The sequence below is a fragment of the Bradysia coprophila genome (assembly GCF_014529535.1).
Source record: "Bradysia coprophila strain Holo2 chromosome X unlocalized genomic scaffold, BU_Bcop_v1 contig_117, whole genome shotgun sequence".
NCBI classification, from domain to species: Eukaryota; Metazoa; Arthropoda; class Insecta; order Diptera; family Sciaridae; genus Bradysia; species Bradysia coprophila.
The window spans coordinates 2,522,982-2,536,767 of NW_023503292.1; positions in this window are offsets into that span (position 1 = coordinate 2,522,982).

A 13,786-nucleotide genomic window follows, 5' to 3' on the forward strand; every position below is an offset into this window, starting at 1 on the left:
AATCAGGGGAAAAAATGTTTTTGAAATTATGTTCTCCGGAGCGTGAGCTAGGTCTCTTGGAGTGAGCTCTTATCTGGCTACTCGGAAGTACAGTGAACGTGGTGTATTTTGACAATATCTCGAGTAAATTTTGACCGAATTTCATGAATTTTTTTTTGTTTGAAAGGTATTAACGAATGTAAAGCGTCGGTACTATTTCCGGTCTCCTAACAAAATGGCTGCCGGCGGCCACATTGGATTTTATTAAAAGTGATATAAAGTGGGAAAAATGATGCTTAGAGAGTTTCTGTTAACATGGAAATAATGTGTTAAGTGTGAGGGGTTTCAGGGATTCCATATATGGACATCTATATATACCTATATACAGCTATATTGAGCTATATACAGGCATATAGAGCTATATAATAGCATATTCCTCTGTGAAATGTTTATTTACAGTGAAATATAGGTAAATATAGCGGTATATAGCTGTTTAAATAGGAATTTATGAAATTTGACTTCGTACGGGGCTGTCTATATTGCCTCCGGCAATTTATTTGTATATGATAACAAGGGAAAGAGTGGATAATGCAAGTGATTTAAAAGGAAGAATAGTTTTTCAGTAGAGAATGAAGTAAAAGAAATGAAGAGTTTCACAGTAAAGGCTTTTGATACGAATAGGTGTTTCATACGGGTCGGCGTTAGCTATGTTTTTTTTGGTCAAGTTGAATTTTAGTGTTTTCATATTACTACCTTTGAGGGTATTTTTATTAACACGTAGGGGATAATGCTCGAGCTGGCACTTTAGGCACGCCGGAAAGTGCTAAGGGGGTCGAGGTAAAGATTTTGGTTCAGAGAAATCATCAAAAAACGAATATTTTTGCGCTCAAATGTAGGCTACAAAATTGCCAAGGGGTGAGCGCTCTTAAGATCTATGTACCCTTTGCAAATTTGTAGCCTACATTTAGGTGGAAAATTTTAATTTTTTGAGGATTTCTCTGAACCAAAATCTTTTTTTGAAAAATTTAAACCACTAAAACGCAAAAATGTGTTTCTTTTAAAGGAAAACATGGTTTGTGAGTTTGTGAAACCTGTGCAGATTACATAAATTTACATAAAAAAGTTTCTCCAAGTATGATAAGTTATCACCCAAAAACCAATTTTTCGTTTGAAAGTAACACATTTCTGCGTGCTTTAATGGTTTTACTTTTTCAAAAAAGATATTGGTTCAGAGAAATCATCAAAAGACAAATAAGTTTCAACGGATTAGTGAACCTAACTGCCGTAATTTGCATAACTTACTTTTGTTCGTAGACATACTAATGGTTTTTATCGTTCCGGAGTGAGTATGTCATACATTAAACGGTTCTGTATATAAGCTTTTCGCAATTCCGGTCCATAATCATCACCTTTCCATGCATCCATTTAATGTCGTTTTGAAGGTATTTATTTCACTGTATTCCCGGGACACAGTGCGATATCAACTTTTTTTCGCACGATAAAGAACCTATTACCTTCAACGAAGGCTAAATTTTTATAAATAAAAATCTTGCGTTGACCAGAAATCTCCGACACCAAAAGGTTTTTGATCACAAAGCAGCGACTATAGCCATTCGGCTATAGAGTCACACAATTATACCGAACGTATTGTTGAAGCGTATATACTAAACATTGACTACTCGATTTCATTCAACGCGTCTCTTTACATCACATTGCAATGTGTATTATAATGCAGCCTTCTTGATCGTTCAAATGAATTTCTGTATACACAAGAATTTTGGAACAAAATGTAGGACAAGTTTTGCATTGGAAAGGTGATTATGGCCCGAAATTGCGAAAAACGTTGTATCTACCACGGTAGGTATGCCGGTATTTTTTCGCACACGACGTCTAGTGCGAAAAAATACCTTCATACCTACCTTGGTAGATCAATAACTATTATATGATATGATACATTAATCTATCGTCGACCGCGACCCGTTCCTAGGGAGTTTTGTTTTACTCTGCATTTAAATGAAAGAAACTAAACTGTTCAATTGTTGTGTTGCATTCGCATATATGAAAGAAACTTGGAAAAAAATCCTGACCCCAACGAGAACCAAACTCGGAAACTTTGCGTGAAAGCAAGCCGTGCTAACAATTTGACCACTGAGTCTTCGAATATGTACGAATTGCTAAATTGCTAGTTGGATTCTCGCGGCTAATGTGATTCAATTCGAAAAGTACATAACGTGTACGACTCATGGCGTAGTGTGTGTGTAGTTGTTATGTGAACCATTTCTCTTGTATTTTGTTTACGATGAAAATAATTAAATTTCGACTAAACGGATTTCAATTAAACAAAATGCCAGTGTGTAGTGCGTGATCTCAGGACTTCTGTAAAGTAATTAGTTTTTCAATCGGATTAATATCTGTCGAGATACAAACCTTTGAAAATTCGATCTGATCAACATGTACGACGTAAGAACCAATGAAAGTAAATAGATAGGTATGGCCAAACGTTCAAATTTGTTCTAGCCGGAGCACATACGGATTTGCATGGCACCACCTCAAACGAACTCATTTCTAGTGCAAATTTCCACTAGAAATGAGTTCGTTTGAGGTGGCGCCATGCAAATCCGTATGTGCTCCGACTTGTATGGACTGGCCATACCTACTTATCTACTTTCATTGGTAAGAACACGTTTTGTTGAGTCATACGTCGAAACAGATATCGATAAAATGAAATTAGTTTGAAGGGATTCTGCAAGTCTACGTGCTCTAACCGATTCGGCTACTGAGACTTCGAATGAAATGGATTTGTCGACACGTTTTGTTTTGCACAATGTGTGTGTGCATGTGTGTATCAGTATATTTTGCAGTTTTCGTTTATGTATGACATACTCACTTCGGAACGATAAGATCATATATGTACTTGCAGCATACACTCGAACGTTACACTTCTGTACGTAACACACACACTCGCTAACGCTCGTTCGTGTTATGTACAGAAGTGTAACGTACTCGTTACTGCTCCAAGTACATAATAATTATTATTACATACGCGCGGTGTTCGGATGTCAAAATTACTTAACTAGTAGTTTAATTCAAAAATTACACTTCAGGTCTACGTTGTTGTCTCGTTTTCGCTTATGTGATAAAATAGAGTACACACTTGTCACTATCAGTCTCGGCAAGCCTCGACTTCTTCGTGACAAGTGTGTAAATTACACTGTAATATATATTTTCTATTTAACGTTTTTCGGGAATTAACTCGAGCACAAGATTTGAAAATTCAACGAAGAACTTTTATTCAATTGTTGTTTCATTTACTTAGTTTGTTTGTTTGTTTTAATTATTTTAATGAAATGATTTGTAATGAAACTTAATTGTAATTCCCTTGACTGAAAGTCAGGGTCTCTCACCAGAAATTACCGAAAAATGTGGGTAACAAGAAGGTTCACTGTGATTGGATAAGCTATGTAGGGCTAAGGGTCTGGAAGCTATCCGAGAAAAACGGGATTTTATACTGTTGATTATAGCCTCAATTAAAAAAGATTACTTTGATGAAATTTGATTTTGTTTAGTAGTGTGGGAAAAAGCTTTCGATTCAGTGGAAACATGGTCGATATTGGACGCATTAGACGAATGTAGAGTAGACTCAAGGTACTCCAACACAATTCGATATGTGTACAAAAATGCTACTTCATGTATAAAACTTCATAAGAGCACGGAGAAATTCAGAATTGGCCGAGGTGTAAGGCAGGGTGACACCATTTCACCGAAATTATTCACGGCGATTCTGCAGAGTGTTTTTAGGAAGTTAAACTGGAGTAAAATGGGAATAAAGATAAATGGAGAGTACCTGAGCAATCTCCGCTTCGCTGATGACATTGTACCGATAGCAGCGAATCTAGGTCAGGCTCAGCTTATGCTACAACAGTTAAGTGAAGAGGCAAACAAAGTTGGCCTCAAGATGAACTTATCGAAAACTAAAGTCATGACCAACATCGGGGACGATAGAGAAATCAAAATTGGTGACACTGTCATTGAACGAGTCGACAGCTATGTATATCTAGGACATAAACTGAAGTTAGGTCTGGACAACCAAACTGCAGAAATAAGACGTAGGATTGGTCTTGCATGGGCAGCGTTCGGAAAACTCAGACTAATTTTCAAAAGCAAAATGAATAATAGTCTGAAACGCAAAGTTTTCGACACTTGTGTCCTTCCAGTGCTCACTTATGGAGCTGAAACGTTAACTTTAACGAAAGCATCCGAAGAAAAATTGAGAGTGACACAAAGAGCCATGGAACGGAGTATGCTTGGAATAACACTCAGAGACAGAATGACGAATCAATGGATTCGACAAAAAACCAGGGTCGTTGATGTCATGGAAAGAATAGCATCTCTGAAATGGAGCTGGGCGGGACATATTGCAAGAAGGACAGACGAACGTTGGACCAAAAAGATCATGAACTGGCGACCATATAAAAGACGAGCTATAGGTAGACCACCAGAGAGATGGACAAACGGAATTAAGAATATTGCAGGTACAAACTGGCAGCAAATGGCAATGGATCGTACGAAATGGAAAGAAGTTGGAGAGGCCTACATCCAGCAGTGGATAGAAACAGGCTGAAAAAGAAGAAAGAAGAAGAAGAAGTGTGGGTAAATCAGATAAGTTTGTTTTCGATGTGCATGAAACTAGTAGGAAGAATAATTTCAACATTCGATGCCCAGCTTTTAACGTGTAAACATCTATTTCTAGTGAACTACTAACATCTTGATAGTTGACTAACAAATTGTTAGTCATTTATCACGTAGGTAGTTTTTTACTCCCTTTACAACCACATCTTACGCCTGCAAAATGCCTGTTAACAAATGAGTACACTTTGATTAAAAAGGTACTGCACATTGATTCACATACGTATCAACAACATAGGAAATTCACTAGCAAGTTTAGCTCCGCATTATTTGTGATCCACTGAGGGTTTCTATCTTTGTTTAAATATTTTGCTCATACTTTTATAACCGAAAATAAATCTTGATATATCCTTCAAGATACGGTACTTTAACGGAGATTTCTTTAACGTGGATGGCATTTCAAACGGCCTTGAAGATGATCTCACATTTGACGATAAATCAAAACCATTTTATGTCTATTAACACTTGACTATATTTATTTTCATCATTTTTTATTTTGCACGTACAATACATTTATGAACGTTACAGAGAGAGGTACATTAAATTCTCACATTAAATTTTGGATTTTTTTCAATAAATTTAGGATCATGCTGATGCTATTTTAGTACTTATTTTGTGAACTTATTATTCATTAGAATTGAAGTACATTTGTTTTATTTTATTTTTGTTTCAATATATCTCTCTTTTTATTTCCTATAATTCGCTTTCTGTCTCTCTCTCTATCTATCTTTGTCTATATATCGGATGTACTCTATCGTACTTGGTCTTTGATCTGTGTTAAAGTGCCTTTTGGCGAATAAGCTCCTGATTTCATAATTGGAACCAATAATACAACTATACAATCTACAATGAGAAAGACTTATAACTCAGAATAAAAAATAGAATTTTTGCGTACTTCTAAATATATTATTTATTGTCAGTTAAAAGTCTTTACGCAGCAGGCAGTAGCTGAATCAATTGCACGGATTTTATGTTGTGATACAGTGCGAGAAAAAGTCACATTTTCAACGGATTCACGCCGTAAGTGCGCCTCAAAATTTGAATTTTAAGTGAACGAATACATAAAATGAACACTTGAGAATGGGACGTTGCGTAAGATAGATCTTCGTATGCTCCATTTTGAATTTGTAGCGCACTTACGGCGTCAATATAATCCAATTTATGTTATCTACATACGATTTCCACGTTCAGTTCGTGAAAAATGGTTGAAAAATGACTGAAAAATCGACAATCTGCAAAATGATTGAAAAATTTCGGCGCGAAGTTTTAAATGTGCGAATCAAAGTCTCTAAAGTGCGAAATATTGAATTTCAACTAATAAATTATCAATTAATCACATGAAGCAGAAACTTTAATTCTCACATTCAAAACTGCGCACCGCGCAATCATTTTCAATCATTTTGCAGTATGTCGATTTTTCAGTAATTTTTCACAAACTGTGTACTCGCCTTATACATGTCCATAGGTAAATGTCGTTTACTTTACTCGTAAAGTAAAACGTTATACTTTACACGTGAAATAATTTGATATCTCGTATCTTCTTCTTCTTCTCTTCTTTTTCAGCCTGTTTCTATCCACTGCTGGATGTAGGCCTCTCCAACTTCTTTCCATTTCGTACGATCCATTGCCATTTGCTGCCAGTTTGTACCTGCAATATTCTTAATTCCGTTTGTTCATCTCTCTGGTGGTCTACCTATAGCTCGTCTTTTATATGGTCGCCAGTTCATGATCTTTTTGGTCCAACGTTCGTCTGTCCTTCTTGCAATATGTCCCGCCCAGCTCCATTTCAGAGATGCTATTCTTTCCATGACATCAACGACCCTGGTTTGTTGTCGAATCCATTGATTCGTCATTCTGTCTCTGAGTGTTATTCCAAGCATACTCCGTTCCATGGCTCTTTGTGTCACTCTCAATTTTTCTTCGGATGCTTTCGTTAAAGTTAACGTTTCCGCTCCATAAGTGAGCACTGGAAGGACACAAGTGTCGAAAACTTTGCGTTTCAGACTATTATTCATTTTGCTTTTGAAAATTAGTCTGAGTTTTCCGAACGCTGCCCATGCAAGACCAATCCTACGTCTTATTTCTGCAGTTTGGTTGTCCAGACCTAACTTCAGCTTATGTCCTAGATATACGTAGCTGTCGACTCGTATCACGATGAGTAAAAGTACCTCGAGCTGAAGCCCTCTGATACTTTTACTCATCTGGATACGAGATATCAAATTATTTCACTTGTATAGTAATGTACTATTATATGCTTCCTACTGCGGGACGAAAGAAACAAATGTAAACCCACTGGCCGAAAGTGACAGATATGTAAGCCCACGCGGCGAAAGCTTCACTTCCGCCCCTTTGGCTTTCAATTTTCTGTCACTTTCGGCCCTTGGACTTACATTTTTAACTTTCGTCCCCAGTAGGCAGCATATAATAGTTATTTATCTACCAAGGTAGGTATGAAGGTATTTTTTCGCACTAGATGTCGATTGTCGACCCGAGGCGAAGCCGAGGTCGACAAGACGTCGTGTGCGAAAAAATACCGGCATACCTACCGTGGTAGATACAACGTTTTTCGCAATTTCGGGCCATAATCACCTTTCCAATGCAAAACATGTCCTACATTTTGTTCCAAAATTCTTGTGTACACAGAAATTCATTTGAACGATCAAGAAGGCTGCATTATAATACACATTGCAATGTGATGTAAAGAGACTCGTTGAATGAAATCGAGTAGTCAATGCTTAGTATATACGCTTCAACAATACGTTCGGTATAATTGTGTGACTCTATAGCCGAATGGCTATAGTCGCTGCTTTGTGTTCAAAAACCTTTTGGTGTCGGGGGTTCGATTTCTGGTCAATGCAAGATTTTTATTTATAAAAATTGAGCCTTCGTTGAAGGTAATAGGTTCTTTATCGTGCGAAAAAAAGTTGATATCGCACTGCGTGCCTTCAAATACCTTCAAAACGATATTAAATGGATGCATGGAAAGGTGATGATTATGGACCGGAATTGCGAAATAGTTATTTTCATGTGTCGGGGCCGAAAATGAGGGAGTTTCGAGATTTTTCTCGGGTTTTCGACCCCTTACATGACATTTTTTTTTAGTATCTGTTTTGGACGATTGATGTTAGGCACTTTCGCATGTAGCCCTCACTTCGTTTGGGCTACAACTCGCGAAATTGCCTAAAAAAGTTCGTCCAAAACGAATTGTGTGTCTGTTTTGGACGATTGAAGTGAGGGCTAGACGCAATGTGCCTAACATCAATCGAACATCAAGTTTTCATGTAAGGGGTTGAAAACCAGAGAAAAATCTCAAAACTCCCTCATTTTCGGCCCCGACACATGAAAAACTTAATAAATACGTAACTCTTTCGGCCTCCTCGATCGATACTTAACTCGACCATATTTATTTAAAAGTTCAATGACAGGTTAAAAATTGATTAATCTCAATCTTAAATTTTCTTCAAAATAAAAGTTTAAATTTTCTTTGAAATTCTCGAGGGGTCAACCAACCAATCGATTTGCTATCTAATGCAACTCTTTTTTTTCATAAAAATATTTTTTTTAACTTGTCTGCAACTCTTTCACTTCCAAAAATGTAAATAAAATCAGCAAAATTTCCTTTATTTTGATCTTACCACAGCAACATTGTCCGATGTTTTCTAATGACTTTTTTTTAAGATTTTGCAGAAGCAACGCACCAGCATTTTATAAAACATAAAATATAAAATTTTGACAGAACTGGAATATCGATGAATGATTCAGTAATTTGATAATAATTACCACTAAGGTGTTCTCTGATTGTAGAGGCATTGAACTGGAGAAAAATTATTCGCATTTGTAAATAGTTAATGACAATCGAAGAAGCGCTTTCATGTCATTGCACCGGAGCACTTGTTCGACGTTCGATGGTTCAACTTTGGTGGTAATTACTATCAAATTATTCAACTATTCGTCGATACTCCAGTTGCATAAAAGTTTTATTCTTTATGCTTTATACTGGAGTATAAAAACTTAAACTGGGGTCGAGTCGGGTTGGCTTATTATTTATGTTTGTTAGAATTGTATTTTGGCGCAACTCTTTTTTTTCGCATGCAACTATATTTTGCAACTTTTTTTTAACGTGCAACTCTTCAAAGTAGTTGCCCCTCGGGAATTCGTTTGCCTAGTGTAGCATCCAAGGAATGAGCATCGATATGATTATGATATAATTGTTAAAAACGCTTCTACAAAATTGTCAATTCTGTTTGAGTCAACCGAAGTTTTAATGTAAAACATTTTTACGTGTTACGGCATGTTTCATTTCCATTGCCTAATCACGTAAAGCATTGTACTTACGAGGTTCCAATTTGTGTATTTGATAATTGGGGTGTTACAGCCCGACCCGAAGGCGAGGGCTGTATTCCCCACTTGTCAAATAACCTCGGAAGTAATATACTATTAATGCAAAGTGGACGGTTGCAGGTTGCAGGTACAAACTGGCAGCAAATGGCAATGGATCGTACGAAATGGAAAGAAGTTGGAGAGGCCTACATCCAGCAGTGGATAGAAACAGGCTGAAAAAGAAGAAGAAGAAGAAGAAGGACGGTATGTTGATATTACTGAACAATGTAGCCGGTATGAAAGCTATTAATGAAACACTAACACATGGACGTCAGCGGACAATATTTCTTTTTTTTAATTAAAAATAGTTGTTCTACCTCGATGACATAGAACACGCATGTAGTTGGGTCCATTGTACTCACTATTATGTTTTGATAGACATTTGATGTTGTATGGGACTTTACAGTGTAGTGAGGTAAATCCTCGGGTCTATATCCAGGGATGTATTTTTCAGACTGTTCCTGAAATTTCATTTTCTTTCACAACAAATGTGATAAATGCTTGATAACGTTTGTACTGCTACTTCCAACTGATCTGAAGATGTATTGAAATATCATAAGGGATCATATTCCGCATTTTCGTGCGATATGTTGCAAAACTTCTGCGTATTCGTACATATATATGTAACCTTGATATACACACCATGATGTGCGTAACTGTTTCGATTTCGAAAAAAACCAAGCCATCAGGAACATTTGAATCAGGCTTGATATGAGACCCGACATTGAGCCTTGCGGCAATAGAGTTCTTTCAAACATAAACTACGTGTGGCGTTACAAAAATGTACTGTTGCCTCGAAGCATAATTTCGCATACTATGATGTATTTGAATTTTGGTTAATCTTATTGCAACTATACCTAAACACCGCCAAAGACTGTCCCAAGCCAGTTTGAAAAAGAGTGGAGGGAATGAAGTTTAACGAGGACGTAGCAGTAGATAAGATAGGATTAGATAGATCAATCTTAAGGCTGAATGAATCGTGAGTTGGAAGCCGAAAGAATTGGGGTTAAGGGACCAACGTTGAGGCGAAACAACACGATCAGGAAGCCCAAGGATAGAACGATCCCAGAATTCTTATTAGCTACTAGGTTAAGCTTTTCAACGACGTCCTTTAAAACACGTCAATAACCTTTTGCTCAGATAGGTTCAAAAGAATGGGCAAAGCTTTATGGAAAAGAATGTTCAAAAAGAGTAACACTACCCCGTCGGGCACTGTGCACTTTGATAGGCACTGTGGTCCCGGTACGTGCAGAAATGCGCGGGTCAGAGCTCGGGGATTACCGGGGGCGAGCAAAGTAAAGCTTTCATACTCACCAACCCGCAGTAGCAAGCGTGGTGTTTTAATGCTAAAAACCTTCAAACGAAGCCACAACGAATTATACATTGCCACATATAATGCCAGAACATTGTCGTCAAGACAAAAAATGCAAGAAATGGAAGAAGAGCTAGAAAAGATAAAATGGGATGTTGTGGGAGTGAGCGAAGTGAGAAAACCTGGAGAGGAATGCCTGAAATTACAATCAGGGCATACATTCTTCTACCGAGGAAGTGACAGTCAGATGCTGATGCACGGTGTCGGATTGTTCATAAACAAGCGGTGGTCGGATCGCATAACTCACACGAAAAGCATATCCGATCGAGTGATATACGTAAGCCTTAAGATAAATAACAGATACAGTGTCAAATTAATTCAGGTTTACGCACCCACGTCCACCCATGATGACGAAGAAGTAGAAAGATTCTATGAAGATGTCGAGAAAGCTCTGGACGAAAACCCATCACATTACCAATATCTCATCGGTGACTTCAATGCGAAGCTGGGAAAACGAGAAGAAGACTCCGAAGTTTCTATTGGTAGTTTTAGCAACGACCAAAGAAATGAGCGTGGAAATACTTTACTCAACTTCCTACAGCAACACAATTTGTACGCAATGAATTCATTTTTTGCCGGAAAGCCTCAAAGGAAATGGACTTGGGCTAGTGCAGATGGTGTAACGAAAAATGAGATCGATTACATCATAACTGGCTGTAAGTCAACCGTTAAGAACGTTACGGTCCTAAACAATTTTTCAACCGGTAGTGATCACCGAATGGTTCGTGCAAGAGTCACGTTAAATACCAGATTTCAAAGATCACAACTAGTTCAGAAAAGTGAAAGGATTGACGTACAACGGCTTTACACACAAAATGAAGAATTTGCTACGAAAATGACTGCCGAATTAGATAACGTCAACAATCAATGTGAAACATTGGACGAATTGAATACCAAAATCGTCGATACAATAATGGGATTCATGAAATCCAAATGCAAATCCGTCCAAGGGAAAGAATCAAAACTCAGCAGAGAAACGTTAGACCTGATCGCAAGCAGAGCAGAGTTGGTAAAAAACGGAGGGCGAGATTCGGTGGAATACCGGAACTTGTCTAAAAGTATCAACAAAGCAAGGAGATCAGATGAAAGAAAATATAATGTCCAATTGGCTCAAAACATAATTGAAGCTAACTGCAATATGAAAGTCCTACGGAGAAAAATGACAAACGCCAAAAAAGAAATCTTCAAATTACGAGACAAAACAGGAACGATCCAAACGGATCGAAATGCGATATTAAATATTGCAACAGAATTTTATGAGAATTTGTTTTCTTCAGCAAGACAGAGTCCAACGGAAGAAACCGAAGATAGACCAATAATAAGAAACGTGGGATCGGATGATATGCCCGACATAACTGTTGATGAAGTCAAGGCCGCAGTAGCCGAGATGAAAAACAAAAAGTCTCCAGGAGAAGATGGTGTTCCAGTGGAAGCCATTAAACTAGGTGGAGACTCCTTATTAAAGGCAATCACGGCTTTGTTTAATCAATGTCTCCAATGGGAAGAAGTACCAGAAGCTTGGGAAAATGCGGTAATTACATTGCTGCATAAAAAAGGAGACATAACAAAGCTGGAAAATTACCGACCCATAAGCCTATTGTCAACACTCTACAAGTTGTTTATGAAAATCATTACGAAGAGGAACACTAACAAGTTCGACTTCTACCAACCTGTTGAACAAGCTGCTTTCAGATCTGGTTTCAGCACAAACGACCATTTGCAAGTGATGAGAACGCTTATTGAGAAGTGTCGTGAATACAACATCGACATAGTCTTGCTATTCATAGACTTCGAAAAAGCTTTCGATTCAGTGGAAACATGGTCGATATTGGACGCATTAGACGAATGTAGAGTAGACTCAAGGTACTCCAACACAATTCGATATGTGTACAAAAATGCTACTTCATGTATAAAACTTCATAAGAGCACGGAGAAATTCAGAATTGGCCGAGGTGTAAGGCAGGGTGACACCATTTCACCGAAATTATTCACGGCGATTCTGCAGAGTGTTTTTAGGAAGTTAAACTGGAGTAAAATGGGAATAAAGATAAATGGAGAGTACCTGAGCAATCTCCGCTTCGCTGATGACATTGTACCGATAGCAGCGAATCTAGGTCAGGCTCAGCTTATGCTACAACAGTTAAGTGAAGAGGCAAACAAAGTTGGCCTCAAGATGAACTTATCGAAAACAAAAGTCATGACCAACATCGGGGACGATAGAGAAATCAAAATTGGTGACACTGTCATTGAACGAGTCGACAGCTACGTATATCTAGGACATAAGCTGAAGTTAGGTCTGGACAACCAAACTGCAGAAATAAGACGTAGGATTGGTCTTGCATGGGCAGCGTTCGGAAAACTCAGACTAATTTTCAAAAGCAAAATGAATAATAGTCTGAAACGCAAAGTTTTCGACACTTGTGTCCTTCCAGTGCTCACTTATGGAGCGGAAACGTTAACTTTAACGAAAGCATCCGAAGAAAAATTGAGAGTGACACAAAGAGCCATGGAACGGAGTATGCTTGGAATAACACTCAGAGACAGAATGACGAATCAATGGATTCGACAACAAACCAGGGTCGTGGATGTCATGGAAAGAATAGCATCTCTGAAATGGAGCTGGGCGGGACATATTGCAAGAAGGACAGACGAACGTTGGACCAAAAAGATCATGAACTGGCGACCATATAAAAGACGAGCTATAGGTAGACCACCAGAGAGATGGACAAACGGAATTAAGAATATTGCAGGTACAAACTGGCAGCAAATGGCATTGGATCGTACGAAATGGAAAGAAGTTGGAGAGGCCTACATCCAGCAGTGGATAGAAACAGGCTGAAAAAGAAGAAGAAGAAGAACTATACCTTCCACTTGGTGACGGGAAAAATCTCCGAGTGTATTATCGTTGCAGCGACGATAATATTGTTTCATACACAATAATATCGTTGCAGCGACGATAATATTGTTTCATACACAATAATATCGTTGCTCGGACGATATTATTGTTTCATAAAACGATATTACAGTGACTCGAACAATATTATCGTATCAAAAACAATAATATCGTTTCAATCGGCGATAACATCGTTTTCTGTACGATAATATCGTTTCACTTGTGATATTATCACTGCAGAAATGATAATATTGTTGCATGAAACGATATTATTGTTGTACGAACGCTAATATATTGTTACAGAAAACGATAATATCGTCGGGAAAACGATATTATTGTCGTCTGACACGATATTATCGTCGGTTGGACGATAATATCGTTGCTCGGACTATAATATCGTTGCTCGGACGATAATATTGTTACAGAAAACGATATTATTGTCGTCTGATACGATATTATCGTCGCTCGGTCGATAA